Genomic DNA, 19,647 nt, shown 5'->3' with positions numbered 1-19,647 from the left:
CTCAAAATTCTCAGATCATTAATTTTAGAAATTCAGTCTATTCAGCCTAGTATCTTAAAAGGGGAGAGAGAGAAAAGAGAGAATGAGAACATCCCAAATGGACAGGTGAGTGAGGCCATCCTAGGTCATAAGCCCCAGCCAATTCAGCAGGACTGAAATACCTTCCTTCACAATTCATCAAATCTTGAGAATAATTCATTGCTGCTTCTTTTAAAAAGCTACTAACTTTTTGAGGTTATTTTATTTATGAAAAGTAATTATTGTCTTTGATACCTATTGAGATACTAAGTGGTAATACTATAAAAATTTGAGTATTGCAAAATACTTAAATTCCCTACATTTCAATTAAAATTGTATATTTTTATATCTATAAAATGAATGAATAATATTGGTCAAACATTAATTTCTGTCACTTTTCCTAAATTATCTGTGTCTATACTTATTACTCACAGGAGTAATAAAGGCACAGATGATTCACTTATCAACGTTGAGGAAAATCTCTTACCTTTGGTGGAAATACACAGACCACTAAGCACATTTAACTGTTTTGGTTCTCCAGCTCCACTGTGACCAAGTATTGCAGCGATCTGGCCTTTGTATATGTCCATGCAATATCTGGGAGGGAAATGGGAGGGAAGATGGGAGAAAGAAGGAAGAAAAGGGTGGCAAATAATCTAACACAAATATAGGTTTAATAGCGATCCCATATGCTGCCTATATACTTCTGTTGCATGGCCATTAATTTCTGACAGTATAAATTCATTCATTTATTAAGTCAAAATTAATTCTATAACCTTCCTCTTTTGTAAATTACAAAACTATGTGGTTTTAAAGAAATGAAACAGGTTTAACCTGCATGTGTTCAAAAGGATTTCTTGCCACATTATAGCCACTTGATAATAATTTATTTTATTAAAATGGATCAGTAGTGGATCAATGTGGCTAAAAGTCCTGTGGCCAAAATATATCTTGCTTTACCCCCACCAAATAAACTGTACACAATATTAATGATGACAACAAGGCAGAAACTATGAGTTGCAGAAAAAAATGTCACTAGGATAACCTACTATTATACAATATATCATTTGTGCACATAGGACTCCAAAATTTATCCAAAACAGTGATAACAGGGCCTATGGAGGAAAAAATAATCATGAAGTTCAAGCACCCATTTACAAAGTCCAGAATAAGTTTATTAATTTCTCACCAAGAAAGTGATCTATTGAATTAAAAATCAAGATGTTTATAATAATAACTTTTTACCTTTCAAAGCTTCCACAGTTTTAGGCTTTTCTATATCATCTTTTGTGAGGTTTCTGATTCTGAGCAAAAAAAGGGGGGAGGGAAATGAAGAAAAAGTTACTAAAGGTGACAATTTTCTTCATCTTGTTATTTTGTTTTTTAAATTTTTTCATATTTTTGAATCAGCAGAAATTAATAATGTGAGAGGATTTCATTGTGATGATCAGTGTACTTTGAACAAGTTAACCCCCTCCATTAGATTTCCATTCCTACCCACTCTTCAGCCTGTAATTCTGAGTTTGGTTGAGAGAGTTGTAATCCTTGTCTCTAGACTACAAGATTATCTGGGAGAACTTCTCAACTCCAATTGGCTGTGGTTAGATGGCACTAGTGTTTTCCACATTAGAATTATCCATGGAGTTCTAAAAACTGATAATTTCCTCAACCTGACTGGAAGTGATTCTGGTCCCTTTGGTATACAGCCTCTGGCTTAGGCATTGATTGATGATCAACACCGCCCCTGAGCTGAACTATCTCTACTGATGGAGTAGTTATACAATGAGGTAACACAGATATCTAAAATGACATATTTCATATCATATCCATTTCATGATCCCATGTGAAGGACTCAAGGAAGGATCCCAATGGTCTCATTGTCTATGTAAGCTTTAGCATAAGGATAGCATCTTTGCCTCTGACCCAGCCCTCACTTGCAAATCACATGACCTCACCTGATGGCTTCTTTCCATGGAATTCTGTAGGCACTGCTTCAGATGAATCATCAGAAAATTCAGACCACATTTCATTCTCAAGAGACACGATTAGCCACTTTTTGTTGCAACAAAAATGAAGACTTCAGGAAAAACAAGGGTGAATGTCGATGTCCATATTCATCTATGTGACCAGGATGTAATTATATATTGGATCAGTTACCATTCTAAGTGTCAACCCTTTACCACTAAACATGAATACATTTTTAACACAAGGGAACACTGTCCTAAAATATTTTGAAATGGAGAGTAATAGAGGTAAAATTACTGAGATATTTCTATTAAAATAACTATATAAGCAATAAAACTTGAGTAAAAACACAGAGGGAAATTTAATGTATCATTAACAACTTTCTTAACCTCAGGATAATCAAAATGCAGACCCAAAATATGCTGTGTGTTAATGTATAGCCAATAAAAAAAGAAGGTTCAGAAACTTATTGATTATCAAATACATAAAATGAATATTATCATGGAATACAGAACATAACTTAAACTATAGGACAGGCTATAAGAAAGGGAGAGAAGGAAACAATAGATCATTTTAAACAATACAAAGGGCAGAATGGTGCTAACTCTGTATTGATATTGTAGTTAGAGTAAATTTAATTTATGCATAAGTTTCTCTCATTGTATCAACTTGTTTGGTAACAGGAAAAATTTTAAAAAGCTGTGAAATAATCTTGAGTGGCCTAATATACATGTAATTTGAGTCCCTGTAGGAATAGAGAAAGGAAAGAAAAAAGTGAAAGAAATGGCAGCCAAAATTATTCCAAAGTTAATTAAAGTTACAGACTCATAAACACCAAAGGTCAAGGAATTCTAAGCACAAAAATCATGAAGCAAGCCATACTAATACATTTCAAAATCAAATAGCTTAAAACTAATGATGCCAGAGGGAAAAAGTGTATCATACAGAGAATGACAAAGGTAGAATGAAAGGAAACTTCCTGTTGGAGTACAATCAACTAGAGATGGAGGCTTATATCAGATTTGAATGATTTAAAAAGCATCAGATTTAAATTATTGGAAGAAAAACAGAGCTGGGAATAGGAGACAGGGCAAGATGGCAGAGGAGAAGTTTTCTCTGTTTGATCCAGTGAATGAGAGGAAAAAATATTCTGAAGAAAGAAAGAGAGGAAGAGCACTGGAAACCCTGAAGAAGAGAGGAAGCTAGCTGAAAAGCAGAGAAAAATAGAAAGGCAGTAGATTAAATTGGGAACTAAATTAATTAATTAATTAATTAATTAATCTGTAGCTCCAGCCCTGATGCCCATGGTGTCTGAGGGTCATGTGATGCCTTTACCACAAAGTATGCTAGGCGCCCTTACCAATAGACTGCAGACCAAGCTGCAGAACAAATCCACAATTCCCCTAAGTAATAAACCCAGTGTGAGGATATGGTGCAACAGTGACTTCTCCTGTGTGACAAGCTAACATTGGGGAAGAAAGACATTTTTCACTTCCCATATTTTAGAAAGCTTTGGTGAGGCTCCATCTTGAGAAAGTCCTATTGCTTGAGACTGAGGTATCTGAGGACTTAACAACAAAGAAAATCATAGCTCAGGGAGTCTTGAGACACACTGACAGCCATGAGAGGTGGTTGTGAAGAGGGAGAGGGTCTGATGTGAGCCTACTGAGAAGTATAGGCAGCAGGGAGTTTGAGCAGAAAAAGGTGGGATGGTTGGGGCCCTGCCCTCTCTGGTGAGGATCAAGTCCCATCAACTCAAAATCATTTCAGAAATGGAGCATGGACCTATAGCTGACAGAGTGCTTGACATATGGGAACTGCCTACTGTCTGTGTTTGTTGTCAGCAAGACTGACAGCCCTGAGTACACATGGCTGTGAACACCATGAGATTCCTCTATCTCCCTCCATCATGTAGGCTGGATTACTGCTAGGCCTGCTCTGAAATCACTGAGGCTGCCCTTCAAGAACTGTCTGCACACTCTGAGTTTTCTGAGGTAGTACTGAGAGTGCTGAGGACTCTTGAGAATCACATGATTTCCTCACGTACTTCTGTCCTACAGGGGGAACTGCTGGGTAGAGTCTGAAAGCACTAACCTAGAACTTCAGATGCTGTCTGCCCTCTGTACATGGTGTTTGGGGCCAGGTGAGGATGCCAGCTTTAAGAACATATCCTGAGAACCTCATGTTTTCTCTAGCTCTTTCTATCCCATATAGTGGAGAATGCTGGGTAGGGTATGAAATTCCTGAGAATAGCCTCCAGAAGCTGCAGGCCCACTGTAAGTGCTTGATTCAGGCCATACTGAGAGCTCTGAGCACAGGTCCTGTGAACCATGTAATTACCCCAACTCTTCACCCACAAGGTGGTGAACTGCTGAACGGAGTGTGAAAACACTAAGACTTCAGGCCACAAACCTGAGTCCTTCAGTTCTTCATCATGAGTGCAAAACTCCATGCTCTGTTTGCTGCCACCTCTCTCTGAAACATTCAGGTGGTACCTCCAGGTCTGGACACTTGCTGTCACTGGGGGCACTAACTGGAGGGCCAGGAGAACAAGTGGAAACCTGCCTGATCCACAGGCTGCAAAGATCCTTGCAACCAGCAGAGGCTCACAATGCACAAAGAAGGGAAGCTTTTAAAGTAAAAGCAGCACATAAAACTGACCCTTTACTGGCCCCACCATCCACCCACATATAACACCACCTGTACACTAGGAACTACAAGAGACTCTAGGTAATATTTCTCTGTATGAATGGTGCTAAGGAGCAGGCCTAATGCAGTGGTGAGAAACTGTATCTCAACCCTGACACTAAATGGTCTTTCCTGAACACTGAGAATACTTGAACTGAAAGACTGTGGGTGATTAAAACTCCCAACCAATGACTTTGCCTCAGGTGCACAATTCCAAATACAGAAACACAAGAAATCTGAAAAAACAAGGAAGCATGACTCCTCTAAAAGACAGTAACTAAACAATAATGCTCTGTAATGAAAGTAAAGTGGATGAAATTCCAGATGAAGAATCAAAGAACAATTGTAAGAATAATCAATGAAATTTAAAAGGATTTGTATAAATAAATGAATAAAAAAAAGAATTCAAAGAAGAATTCAATAAAGATATAAATACCTGAAAAAAATTGAAATTTTGGAAATGAAAAATTCATCAAGTCAAATAAAAACCTCAGTTGAAAGTCTAATTAATACACTGGATCAAGATGAAGATAGAATATCAGGGCTTGAAGATAAGATAGATGAATTAAAACATTCAGATGAAGATAGAGAAAATTAAGAAAGAAGGAAAGGAACATGCAAGACCTCTAGGACAATATTGAAAGACCAGACCAATGAATCATGGGCATAGAAAAAGAGTGCAAGCTAAAGGCATAGAAAACATATTAATAAAATAATAACAGAAAAATTTCCAAGTCTTTAGAAAGAGATGATCCCACAGACACAAGAAGATTTTAGGACACTGAACTGGCAAGACCAACAAAGAAACTCCTCTTCTATATTGTATTTAAAACATTAAGGTTTTAAGTTGAAAGCTATAAGAGAGAAGCACTGTTACATATAAAGACAAAGCCTTTAGAATAATATCAGATTTATCACAGGAAACTTTAAAAACAAAGAGGGCATGGAATGATATATTTTGAGCCCTGAAAGAAAAAAAAAACTGACTCAGATTAATGTGTCCAGAAAATCTTTCCTTCATAATTGAAGGAGAAATAAAAGCCTTTCATGATAAGCCAAACCTGAAGGAATTCATGACCACTAAGTCAGCAGTGCAGAAGATGCTTATAGGAATCCTACACAGAAGAGAAAGTAAAAATCACAATGAAAATAGAGGAAAGAATAAATCTCACTAGATGAGTAGTAAATAAGTGGGGATTTAGGAAAGAATAAAACACTACAAAAACATCAAAATTATGGGAATTTCTTCACATCTCTTGATAATAACTCCAAATGTAATGGTCTCCATTCCCCAATCAAAAGGCAGAAACAATAATAGTTGGCTATAACACCCCACTCTCATTAATAAAGAGGTCATCCAAACAAAAGAAATCAATAAAGTTCACAATCAAGTGACACTATGATCAAATGGTGATCTGTCAAATAGATATCTACAGAAAATTCCACCCAATAGCTGCAGAATACAGAATACACATTCTTTTCAACAATCCATGCAGCTCTTTTCCAAAGAGATCATATTTTAGGACATTAAACAAGTCATAGCAAAGACAAGAAAACTGAAATAACCTCCTATAAATTATCATACCACAGTGGAATAAAGCTAGAAATCAAAAACAAAAGAACCTCAGAAAAGATTCAAATACATCAGGTCATCAATCAAATAATGGTTGGAATTAAAAATTTCCTGGAATCAAATAAAAATAAAAACTAGAACTTTTGGGGATTCAAAGGCAGTGTAAAGGGGAAAGTTTACAGCTTTAAATGTGTACACTAAAAAAATCAGAGAGATGTCAAATAAGTCATTTAATAATGCATTATCAAGCTTTTAAAAAAATAAGAACAAGCCAAACTCAAAAGCAATATATGGAAAGCAATAATAAAGATCTGTGCAAAGAACCAAGAAAACAAAGAGTTGACTCTTTGAAAAGATTAATAAGATTCACAAATCCCTAGCCAAACTAACCAAAAGAAAAAGAGAGAAGACCCAAATTAATAAAATTAGAGATGAAAAAGGAGATATCACAAAAAGTACCAATGGATCACAACTAATACCAGAGGATCACTGGTGAATCTATCAAAAACTTATATTCCAATAAATTAAAAAAACTATAAGAAATGAATAGATTTCTACATGTATGTGACCTACAAAAATTGAGCCAAGAGGACATAACTTAAATAGATCTATTATGAGCAAGGCATTAGAGTTTCCAAACAACAGACTACAAACAATGAAAAGCCCAGGATCCGATGATTCACTGCTGAGTTCTACCAGACCTGTAAAAAATGAACACCAATGCTACTCAAACTGCTCCACAAAACTGAAGCAGTAGGAATGCTACCAAATGCACTCTATGAATCCAGTATAGCACTGATATAAAAGCAAATAAGAACATATCCACACACAAAGAAAAATACAGACCAATTTCCCTGAAGAATATAGATGTCAAAATTCTCAGTAAAATACTTTCAATCATTTCAATAAAACATTACAATGCTCAGACATCACAATCAAGTAGGGCTCATCCCAGGCAAACAAGGATGATTAACATGTGTGAATCAATAAATGTAATACAGTACCTAAATAGCCTTTGACAAAATCAGCATCCCTTTATGAAAAATGCCAGGAAGAAACTACTAATAGAAGACTCATGGTCCAATGTAATAAAGGCTACTCTCTACAACAGACCTAGAACCAACATTATGCTGAGTGAGGGAAAACTGAAAGAATTACCTCAAAATTCAGAAACAAGATAAGGCTCTCCAATATGACCACTCTCATTTAATAAAGTGCTTGCAACCACAGTCAGAGAAATAAGGCAAGAGAAGGAAATAAAAGGGATATAAATAAGAAAGAAAAAAGTCAAATTATCCCTGCTTGAGGGGATACTTCAAACACCCTAAAGTTTCTACCCTACACTTAGATCTGATAAACATTTTCAGAAAGGTAGCCAGATAAAAAAGTCAACATGAAAAAATCAGTAGCTTCTCCATACACCAAATAGTTCCTCCAAACAAAGTCAGGAAAACAACCCCATTCACAATAGCCTCACAAACGAAATGCATAGGTATAAACTTAATCAAAGATGTTAAATACCTCCACAACAAAAATTATAAAGAACTTTATTAAGAAAGAAATTAATGAAGACACTAGAAGACAGAAAAACCTCCCATGTTCATATATCAACAGAATTATTATTATTGAATTTGGCCATATTACTGAAAATGGTCCACAGATTCATTACAATGTTCACTCAAATTCCAATGACAGTCTTCACAGAAATAGAAAAAATAATATTAAGCTTCATATGGAAACCTAAAAGAAGCCAATAACCAAAGCAATCCTGAGCAAAAAGAGCAATGCTAGAGTTATAAGAACACCCAGTTTCACACAGAGCCATAGTTACAAGCACAGCATGGTACTGGCAAAAAACAGATCTACAGAGCACTATAAAACAGAAGATCCATATTCAAGCCCAGAAGCTGTAGGCATCTGGATCTCAACAAAGATGGCAAGAGCTCATGTAGGCAGCCTCTTTAACAAGTGGTGCTAGAAAAACTGGATATCAACATGTAGATGACTGAAATTAGATTCCTGCCTCACACCTTGTACAGAACTCAACTCAATATAGATCAAAGCCCTCAATGTAAGCCATGAAACTTTGGAATTACTGGAGGAAAACATAGGGGAAACACTTCAAGATCTAGACATGGACAATGACTTCCTAAATAGGACTTCCATGGTTCAGGAAATAAGAGAAGAATCAACAAATAGAATTACATCAAATTAAAAAGCTCTGCACAGCAAAAGAAGCAATTTCTAGAAAGTTGACAGTAAGATAAATGTTTCCTATATGTAATTATGCTTACAATTTCAAATTAATTTTCTCAGGGGGAGAATATAAATCTAAGCCAAATCCTCATTTCAACAGCTTCAACCATCTTTCTGGCCACTCTGAAAAAGCTACACATTGAGAAATTCTAAGTACATACCACTCAGGAACAGGAGAAACTGCAGAGCTTGGACTAGCCAGTGATTTGCAGATGAACAGTGGGACATAGTAGAGGACAGGGCAAGTTGGCACAGTGATCTGTACTATTGGTACTGTCACAGTGGATATAGGACATTGCATACTTGTTGACCAATCACTGAACTACTCTCTTTAGTTAGTAATAATGGATTACATTGGTTTATTGATTGTGATAAATGTACCACATTGATACAAGGGATTTATAATAGGGGGCATTGTAGGAAGCAGGTAAGAACTAGCTCTACTTTCTGCTCAAGATGTAAAGTCTTTTGTCAAAACATAAGTTAAAAATGTTTTCATTATGACATGATTCTGACATATCACATGATCAAGAAAGATTGTACATATTTTGTGATAAATTGGGTACCAGAAACTTGAGCTCTCAACTTGAAGTTTTATGTTCTTTCAGATATACATTACTCAAACTGACCAAACTAATATTAAGAAGTCTCATTTACCAGTCATTCAATACTTGTCAAAATTTAAGTCAGGGGTTTTTGTTTTGTGTTTTGTTCCGTGGTACTGGGAAATGAACTCAGGGCCCCTACCACGTGAGACATGCCCCCAAGTCTTTTGCTTTTATTTGTTTTTCAGATAGGGTCTTGCAATTGTGCCTGGGCTGGTCTTAGACCATGATCCTCCTACCTCACTTCCCAAGTAGCTGGGATTACATGTGCACACACCACATCAGGCTTAGGTCAGAGTTTTATAAGAATGGTCTGAATTAATCATGTCAACAACCAAGAGAGGATGGTGTGGTCAGATACCATTCCCCACTTTGTGGAAGAGGAAACTGAGACTCACTATTTCAGGCAGTGTGCTCATGGTAACACAAGCAGCATGGTGAACATGAGAGTTGAACAGATGTCTCTCTGCTAATGTTACCTACTCTGCTCTTCTGCTTCTCTTGACCAGAGGCTAACACTTGAATAACATAACTGATATTTGTTTCAATATATTCAACACTCTGGTGGCTTTTTCCTTAATGCGTTCAGAATGATGTCTCAGTAAATGATCAAACAAATGGACTCTTTGTCTTACAAAAAAAAACCTCTAAATCAAATATTTGATTAAATGTCAGAAACTCTGGATTCTCATGAAGGTAAGAGATACTGGTTGTTCCATATCTGAAAATATTGCCCTTAATGAAAAGTTTGCAATTCATTGTTCAGTTAAGGATGGCAGAATCTAACCTTCATCCAGCAAATATTACAACAGGGGAAGCTTATACCATTCAGAGGAAAAATAGAAAAACTTCAGGCTTTGATAATGACATTCTGTATGTAGACATTCACTTTTTCTGAATTCCTCCATTTATGTAGATGTGCTAGGTTTGACTCACCAGAATGCTGAATTTTGAAGCCCCATTGTTAACATCAAGCCCTTCATAATTTTCCTTTTGCTTATAACACACTCTGAGACATAAGAAATGAGTGGGAGAAAACAGGTAATGCAGATAAAAAGGAATAAGTCAGTCATTATTCCTCCTTGACCAATGAAGGGATCAATCTTCGTATATCTTCCAGTAACTGACATCAGTTCTTCCAGCACTGAGTGATTTGTTGTGATCTGAACAAAGATGTTAGTAAGCAAAATCTGTGCAATAATGGGATACAGATGGCATCCTGTGACTTCTTTCTATGGATGTATCATAGGCTTGTCTAAATTTGGTGCTAGTCTAAATTTCCACTTACATATTCTGCCCTTGGTGCACAGTTTCTGGTGTCAAGTCATTCATCAGATATAACCACACTTTTCAGAAATTTCAGTAAGTTTTACCATCACCATTGCCTGCTTACTTTCATTGGAGTTTTCCTTCCCACCTGATCAGTCAAGCATAAATATCACTTTAATTTCTTCCATGGCATTCTAAAGCTTAAAATCTTTTGGTTGCTTCCTAACAAGTACATTATTTATGATTCTATGGTAAAACACTTGCTCTGTTCTAATGACTCTCTGATTGGTTTCTTAACACTTTTGAAACCCTAGAGAAAAAATTCCTGCTCTATTTATGTTGTTGTACTATACATGGCATATAGTAACTTTTGTAAAATTTATTGGAAAAAATTAGTAAATAAAAGAGTATATGAAAGAGTAAATGATTAAGTGAGCAAATGAAAGAACAGAGATGTTTATTTACACTTTCACAACACAGTTGATACTTCTAATAACACGAATTTGCATTGAACATTTTGTACTCACTTCTATAACAGCAGCATTAATGGCACCTTGAAGAGCCACAAAACCTTCTATCCAGAATTTTGAAATGCCACAATCAATATCTTCTTCATTTAATAGCAATGAGTTCAGATTAAAAAAATTGAAAACATATGTTAGTCTTGATTACAGGAAGCAGCAGATTTTACAAAGTGCTCAAATAATTGTGTGTTGATTCAAAAATCATAAAAACAAATTATAGCAAAGATTCTCAACAGAGTCAACAGAGCAATCCCTCCCAAGAAACATTCCTAAATTTCTGTGTTTACTGTAAGATTCACTATGTAGCTTTCCCATGTTTTCTTCTGTGAAACTCTGCCCTTCATGATATCTATTGAGCTTTTTCCCTTTGCTTTGTTTCATTTTTAAAATAACTTTTTATGATTATCCACGGTTGTAGTCTAAAATAAGCCAAAAATACAAAATGAAGCATTTTTGTAATAAGATACCACTGCATATAATACAAAACAATGGTCAAATGGAACTTCTAATGAGATATCAGGAAGTGTTTTGATGAAAAACTTTAAAAAAAAAGAATTGAAAGAAAGTTCCCCTGCAGTTTATTGATAATGAATCAGTATTATGTCAGGAAATTCATTGTGCATTATTTAAAAAACATGAGGACATAGGCACAGATGTGTATTGGATACCCACTTTAAGAAATAAAGCATTACAAATCTTACATTTTCTTGGGGCTCTCCTCTACAGTTTTATTGATAAAATCCATCACTTTCCCAAGGTAACAACTTTCCTGAACTTTATGGTCATCTTTACAGTTATTTCAAGGTATTTGTATTCCTAAATACTATTTACCAGGAAATTTAAAGCTTTATTTACATATGCCTTTACTGTATGTCTACTTTATTCGCTAGTAAGATTTTTATACATTCAGAATACTAATCAGTTTAGTAATACCTTCTGATAGTTATACATGTGCTTACAATATATCTTAATTAGAATATTAATCTTTTTTCTGTTCCATTTGATGCAATTATCACAACACATTGACCCCTTTTCTGATCCCTTTTTTATGAATAAAATTCTTACACTACCTTTTAATAAATTTTGTAATTTTCTCCATTTTAAGCTAGAGAGTTTTCTTCTCAAGATAATTTTATAGTTGCTACTGTTGATCATACTTTAAAAAATTTTTCTTCTCTAACCAATCACTTCTTGGTTTTCCAGAGTATACTTTTTTATTTTTATCACTCAGAATTACTTTGTACTATTTGACAATTGTCTTTTCTGAATGTCCAATTCTCATGTTATTTCTTTTTTATTATTTCTTTTTTTATTATTCATATGTGCATACAATGCTTGGGTCATTTCTCCACCCTGCCCCCACCCCCTCCCTTGAAACCCACACCACCCCCTCCCTCTCCCCTCCACCCCCTCGATACCTGGCAGAAACTATTTTGCCCTTATATCTAATTTTGTTGAAGAGAGAGTATAAGCAATAATAGGAAGGAACAAGGGTTTTTGCTGGTTGAGATAAGGATAGCTATACAGGGAGTTGACTCACATTAATTTCCTGTGCATGTGTATTACCTTCTAGTTATTCTTCTTGATCTAACCTTTTCTCTAGTTCCTGGTCCCCTTCTCCTATTAAGTCTCAGTTGCTTTAAGTTATCTGCTTTAGTTTCTCTGCATTGAGGGCAACAAATGCTAACTAATTTTTTAGGTGCCTTAACTATCCTCACATCTCCCTTGTGTGCTCTCACTTTTATCTTGTGATCAAAGTTCAATCCCCTTGTTGTGTTTGCCCTTGATCTAATGTCCACATATGAGGGAGAACATACAATGTTTGGTCTTTTGGGCCAGGCTAACCTCACTCAGAATGATGTTCTCCAATTTCATCCATTTACCAGCGAATTATAATATTTCGTTCTCCTTCATAGCTGCATAAAGTTCCATTGTGCATTTCTTGATGCATTTTCTTGATCCATTCGTCAGTAGTGGGACATCTTGGCTGTTTCCATAACTTGGCTATTGTGAATAGTGCTGCAATAAACATGGGTGTGCAGGTGCCTCTGGAGTAACAGTCTTTTGGGTATATCCCCAAGAGTGGTATTGCTGGATCAAAAGGTAGATCAATGTTTAGCTTTTTAAGTAGCCTCCAAATTTTTTTCCAGAGTGGTTGTACTAGTTTACATTCCCACCAACAGTGTAAGAGGGTTCCTTTTTCCCCGCATCCTCGCCAACACCTGCTGTTGGTGTTGCTAATGATGGCTATTCTAACGGGGTGAGGTGAAATCTTAGTGCAGTTTTAATTTGCATTTCCTTTATTGCTAGAGATGGTGAGCACTCTTTCATGTGTTTTTTGGCCATTTGGATTTCTTCTTTTGAGAAATTTCTGTTTAGTTCACATGCCCATTTTTTTACTGGTTCATTAGTTTTGGGAGAATTTAGTTTTTTAAGTTCCCTATATATTATGGTTATCAGTCCTTTGTCTGCTGTGTAGCTGGCAAATATTTTCTCCCCCTCTGTGAGTGTTCTCTTCAGTTTAGAGACCATTTCTTTTGTTGAGCAGAAGCTTTTTAGTTTTATGAAGTCCCATTTATCTATGCTATCTCTTAGTTGCTGTGCTGCTGGGGTTCCATTGAGAAAGTTCTTATCTTACCTACTTATGCCAGAGTATTTCCTACACTTTCCTGTATCAAGTTTAGAGTTTGTGGTCTGATATTAAGATCCTTGATCCATTTTGAGTTAATCTTGGTATAGGGTGATATACATGGATCTAGTTTCAGTTTTTTGCAGACTGCTAACCAGTTTTCCCAGCAGTTTTTGTTGAAGACGCTGTTATTTCTCCATCGTATATTTTTAGCTCCTTTGTCAAAGACAAGTTGGTTATAGTTGTGCGGCTTCATATCTGGGTGCTCTATTCTGTTCCACTGGTCTTCATGTCTGTTTTTGTGCCAGTACCATGCTGTTTTTATTGTTATTGCTTTGTAATATAGTTTGAAGTTGGGTATCGTGATACCTCCTGCATTATTCTTTTGACTGAGTATTGCCTTGGCTTTTCATGGCCTCTTGTGTTTCCATATAAATTTAATGGTAGATTTTTCAATCTCTTTAATGAATGTCATTGGAATTTTGATGGGAATTGCATTAAACATGTAGATTACTTTGGGGAGTATCGACATTTTTACTATGTTGATTCTACCAATCCATGAGCATGGGAGATCTCTCCACTTTCTATAGTCTTCCTCAATCTCTTTCTTCAGAAGTTTATAGTTTTCCTTGTAGAGGTCATTCACATCCTTTGTTAGGTTTACACCTAGGTATTTGATTTTTTTTGAGGCTATTGTAAATGGAATTGTTTTCATATATTCTTTTTCAGTTTGTTCATTATAAGTGTATAGAAATGCTAATGATTTTTCTATGTTGATTTTATATCCTGCTTCCTTGCTATAGCTATTGATGGTGTCTAGGAGCTTCTGAGTAGAGTTTTTTGGGTCTTTAAAGTATAGGTACATGTCGTCTGCAAATAGGGATATTTTGACAGTTTCTTTACCTATTTGTATTCCTTTTATTCCTTCTTCTTGCCTAATTGCTCTGGCTAGGAATTCCAGTACTATGTTGAATAGGAGTGGAGATAGTGGGCATCCTTGTCTGGTTCCTGATTTTAGAGGTTATGGTTTCAGTTTTTCTCCATTAAGTATAATGCTGGCTGTAGGTTTGTCATATATAGCTTTTATAATGTTGAGGTACTTTCCTTCTATTCCTAGTTTTCTTACAGCTTTTATCATGAAATGGTGTTGGATTTTATCAAAGGCTTTTTCTGCATCTGTTGAGATGATCAAGTGGTTTTTGTGTTTGCTTCTGTTAATGTGGTTTATTACGTTTATTGATTTTCATATGTTGAACCACCCCTGCATTCCTGGGATGAAGCTGACTTGGTCATGGTGAATGATCTTTTTGATGTGTGGTTGAATTCGGTTTGCCATTATTTTGTTGAAGATTTTTGCATCAATGTTCATTAAGGAGATTGGCCTATAGTTCTCCTTTTTGGAGGTGTCTTTGCCTGGTTTTGGGATACGTGTAGTACTGGCTTCATAAAATGTGTTTGGCAGTTTTCCTTCCCTTTCTATTTCATGGAACAGTTGAAGGATGGTTGGTATCAGTTCTTCTTTAAAGGTCTGATAGAATTCAGCAGAGAATCCATCTGGTCCTGGAGTTTTCTTTTTGGGGAGACTCTTGATTGCTGCTTCAATTTCATTTTGTGTTATAGATCTATTCAGGTGATTAATTTCCTCTTGGTTCAGTTTTGGATGATCATATGTATCTAGAAATCTGTCCATTTCTTTAAGATTTTCAAATTTATTTGAATATAGGTTCTCAAAGTAGTCTCTGATGATTTCCTGGACTTCCATGGTGCTTTTTGTTATCTCCCCTTTTGCATTCCTGATTCTACTAATTTGGGTTTTTTCTCTCCTCATTTTAATCAGGTTTGCCAGGGGTCTGTCAATCTTGCTTATTTTTTCAAAGAACCAACTTTTTGTTTCATTAATTCTTTGTATGGTTTTTTTGGTTTCTATTTCATTGATTTCAGCTCTTATTTTTATTATTTCAATCCTTCTATTTGTTTTGGGATTTGCTTGTTCTTGTTTTTCTAGGAGTTTGAGATGTATCATTAGATCATTGATTGGGGATCTTTCAGTCTTTTTAATATATGCACTCATGGCTATAAACTTTCCTCTCAGGACTGCCTTTGCTGTGTTCCATAGATTCTGGTAGGTTGTGTTTTAATTTTCATTGACTTCCAGGAACATTTTAATTTCCTCTTTTATTTCATTAATGACTCATTGTTCATTAAGCTATGAGTTATTCAGTTTCCAGTTGTTTGCATGTTTTTTGTCTTTACTTTTGTTGTTGAGTTCTAGTTTTATTTCATTGCGATCAGATAGAATGCATGTTATAATTTCTATTTTCTTATATTTGCTGAGGCTTGCTTTGTGCCCTAGGATATGATCTATTTTGGAGAAGGTTCCATGGGCTGCTGAGAAGAATGTATATTGTGTAGAGGGTGGATGAAATGTTCTGTAGACATCAAGTAGGTCCATTTGATCTATTGTATATTTTAGACCTTGGATAGCTTTATTGATTTTTTGTTTGAATGACCTATTGATGATAATGGGGTGTTAAAGTCTCCCACAACCACTGTGTTGGAGGTAATATATGCTTTTAGGTCTTTCAGGGTATGTTTGATGAAATTGGGTGCATTGACATTGGGTGCATACAGGTTGATGATTATTATTTCCTTTTGGTCTATTTCCCCTTTTATTAGTATAGAATGTCCTTCTTTATCTCATTTGCTAAATGTAGGTTTGAAGTCTACTTTGTTAGAGATGAGTATTGCTACTCTTTCCTGTCTTCAGGGGCCATTGGCTTGGTAAATCTTCTTCCAGCCTTTCATTCTAAGCCTATGCTTATTTCTGTTGGTTAGATGGGTCTCCTGTAAGCAACAAATTGTTGGATCTTCCTTTTTAATCCATTTCGTCAAGCGGTGCCCTTTGATGGGGGAATTAAGTCCGTTAACATTAAGTGTTGGTACTGATAGGTATGTGGTGATTCCTGTCATTTAGTTGTCTTAGTTGTTTGAAGGTTTGATTGTGTGTACCTAAGTTGAGGTTACTCTCTACTCTCTAGCTTTTTCTTTTCCTGTAGTTTGGTGCTGCCTGTCCTTTCATGGTTATGTTGGGTTTCACTTTCTGTGTGCAGAATCCCTTGAAGAATCTTTTGTAGTGGTGGCTTTGTGGTCACATATTGCTTTAGTTTCTGCTTATCATGGAAGACTTTTATTGCTCCATTTTGAATGATAGTTTTGCTGGGTAGAGTTTCCTGGGGTTGAAGTTATTTTCATTCAGTGCCCAGAATATCTCACCCCAAGCTCTTCTTGCTTTTAATGTTTCTGTTGAGAAGTCTGCTGTGATTTTGATGGGTTTACCTTTGTATGTTATTTGTTTTTTCTCTCTTACAGCCTTCAATATTCATTCCCTAGTTTCTGAACTTCTTGTTTTAATGATGATATGTTGTGGGGTAGTTCTATTTTGGTCTGGTCTGTTTGGTGTTCTGGAGGCCTCTTGCATCTGTATGGGAATATCTTTCTCTAGATTTGGGAAATTTTCTGCTATTATTTTGTTGAATGTATTATGCATTCCCTTTGCTTGCACCTCTTCTCCTTCTTCGATGCCCATGATTCTCAGGTTTGGTGTTTTGATGGAGTCGGTGAGTTCTTGCATTTTCTTTTCACAGGTCTTGAGTTGTTTAATTGATAGTCCTTTGGTTTTTCCTTTAATTACCATTTCATCTTCAAGTTCTGAGATTCTGTCTTCTGTTTATTCTATTCTGCTGTATTGGCCTTCTGTTTTTTTTTTGCAATTCTGTTTCATTCTTTTTTCTGAGGTTTTCCATATCCTGGGTCATTTCCTCTTTAATGTTGTCTATTTTTGTCCTGAGTTCATTTATCTCTTTATTAATCGTGTTCTTTGTTTCACTTTGGTGTTTATACAGTGCTTCTATGGTTTCCTTTATTTCTTCTTTTGCTTTTTCAAATTCTCTATTTTTGTTGTCTTGGAATATCTTGACCCTATCCAGTATCATCTCTATAAAATTCTCATTGAGTACCTGTAGTATGTCTTCTTTTAGATTATTTTGTGGGCTTCATTTGGTTCTTTGGCATAGTTTATCTTCATTTTTTGGAGTCTGGGTCTGAGTATCTATTTTCTTCATTTCCCTCTGGTTCCCATACCAATTTTTTGCTGTGGGGAAACTGGTTTCCCTGTTTTTTCTGTCTTCCCATCATTGCCCTTGGTGTTGTTATTGTCCCTGTACTGTGTGCAATTAAGTATTTTCTGGCTTGTAATAATAGCACTAGTGATATTTAGAATGGAAGGGTGAGAGGAGATGGAAAGCAAAGAAGTTAAAGGAAAAGGGAGAAACAAATAAACTAGTAGAAAACAAAACAAAGAAACAAACAAAGATATAAACAGGAAGAGACAGTGTACTAATCAACTAAGCTGAAAAGGCATTAGAGAGACAGAGAGAGAATTAAAAATAAGAAATAAAAATAAATAAAAATAAAAATAAATAAATAAATAAGTAAAAGAAAAAATATATATAGAAAAATTTATAAATAAATAAATAAAAAATAAAAATAAAAAAAATCTCCAAGTTCAATTGCAATAAAGTTTCAGTCTTAATAATTTTGGTGTTCATCCCTCAGCCTCCAATTCTGGAGATGGTGCCTCAGATGTTCTGTAGTTGTCTCATCAAAGGGGAAAAATAAAATAAAACAGAACCACACAAAACAAAACAAAACAAAACAAAAAAAACTCACAAAGTGTCCCAAGTTCAAATGCAATATAGTTTCAGTAAATTTTTCAGCATGCAGGCATAGTCGGTTGTTGTCTCATCAAAGGTAGGGAGAGAGAAAAGAAAAAAAAAGTCTGGAGACAGTTCTGAGAATGGTATCTGCAGCTGTGGTGGCTTGCCTGCCCACTGCTGTCAGCCTGCTGTTGCTGGAGGTGTTATTCATGCAGATCTCTGGGGTGAGCTTAGCACTCACCTGGCCCTGCAGGCTTTATTTACTCAAATTCCTGTGTGCAAGGTGCTGCTGCAAGCTTTCCCCTTTCCAAGTACTCTAGGGGAGGTGACACTGCACCCGCTTTCTCAGGATGGTGTGTTTATTTACAGTTCACATGGGAAGTGGGTCTTCCCCCCGTTCTGTGGAGTTTTCCTCCCTCTGCCACTTTTACAAGCTTTCCCACTCCTGGTTTCTGGGCGTGTGCCACTACTCCTGCCTTCTCTGGCCCGACTTGTTTATTTACAGTTCTGTGAGGGATTCCCCTCCCCCCCTCTTCGGAGCTCAGGGTGCCCCACCCTCTTTGCTACATGTCTTTATTGTTCTTATTGCTTATTACTGTTTCTCTTTTTTCCCCAGGTGGGGGTTGGTCTGTCCAGGGGGCTATGCTGATCTGGCTCAGGGTTGTCTGTGGGAGTACCACTTGCCACTTAGTTCACCTTGTGGTCTCCGTTTTCCCAACCCGTCTGGGTGCGGGCATCTGGCGGCATGGGAGCCCTAAAAAAAGATTTTTTTTTTACCCCATCCGGAGCCCAAAGTAAAACAGGAGTGTTATTTCTTTGTCATGGAATTATTTTTTTGCCTATTTTTCCCTTGCACTAATGGCATATCTTTTTGAAAACTCAAACCTCATATAGCAGTTTCTAGTTGAGGTAAGCAGAAGACCAGGTGACTTCCCTACATACACTATTCAAGCTTAGACTACCTGTTTGCAAAGATTGGCAAGCTTATAGAATATCATTAGATATTAGCACAACACTCTTGTTTTAGAGAACACTTTCAGCACTTGCTACTGGGATTTCTTAACTATCATATGAATGTAATTTAGAAATGTTTTAAGATATTTTCTAACATTTCTAGTTTATCTAACTTTCCTTATTTCCAGAAGCCAATTTTACCTTTGTGAATGAAGTTGATTATTTTGTGCTAATTAATATCCTTACATATGCCTTATAATAGAAACTGAAACTCCATGATTTTATAGCCTAAATGGTCCTGGTGCTCCTGTTTGGTTAGGATCTGACCTTCCTTTAGGAATTTCAAATGATAAGAGTAAGTATTGGTAAATATGACTCTCACTACATCCTTATAATTAGGATATCTTGAAGTTAATTCAGTCATACTTTCTTCTTCTGAAAAAGCAATTAC

General features: G+C 35.9%; 1 pseudogene; it reads right to left on the bottom strand.

Moving 5' to 3' along the window:
* LOC109674896 (ABC-type organic anion transporter ABCA8A-like) overlaps nucleotides 1-18,989 on the bottom strand; it is a 78,733-nt pseudogene extending 59,744 nt beyond the window's left edge.
* Between the last annotated feature and the right edge of the window lie 658 nt (nucleotides 18,990-19,647).

This window comes from Castor canadensis, chromosome 11, assembly GCF_047511655.1.
Source record: "Castor canadensis chromosome 11, mCasCan1.hap1v2, whole genome shotgun sequence".
Taxonomy (NCBI): Eukaryota; Metazoa; Chordata; class Mammalia; order Rodentia; family Castoridae; genus Castor; species Castor canadensis.
The sequence above is the reverse complement of the archived record's forward strand: the minus strand, read 5'-3'. Positions and strand labels throughout refer to the sequence as shown.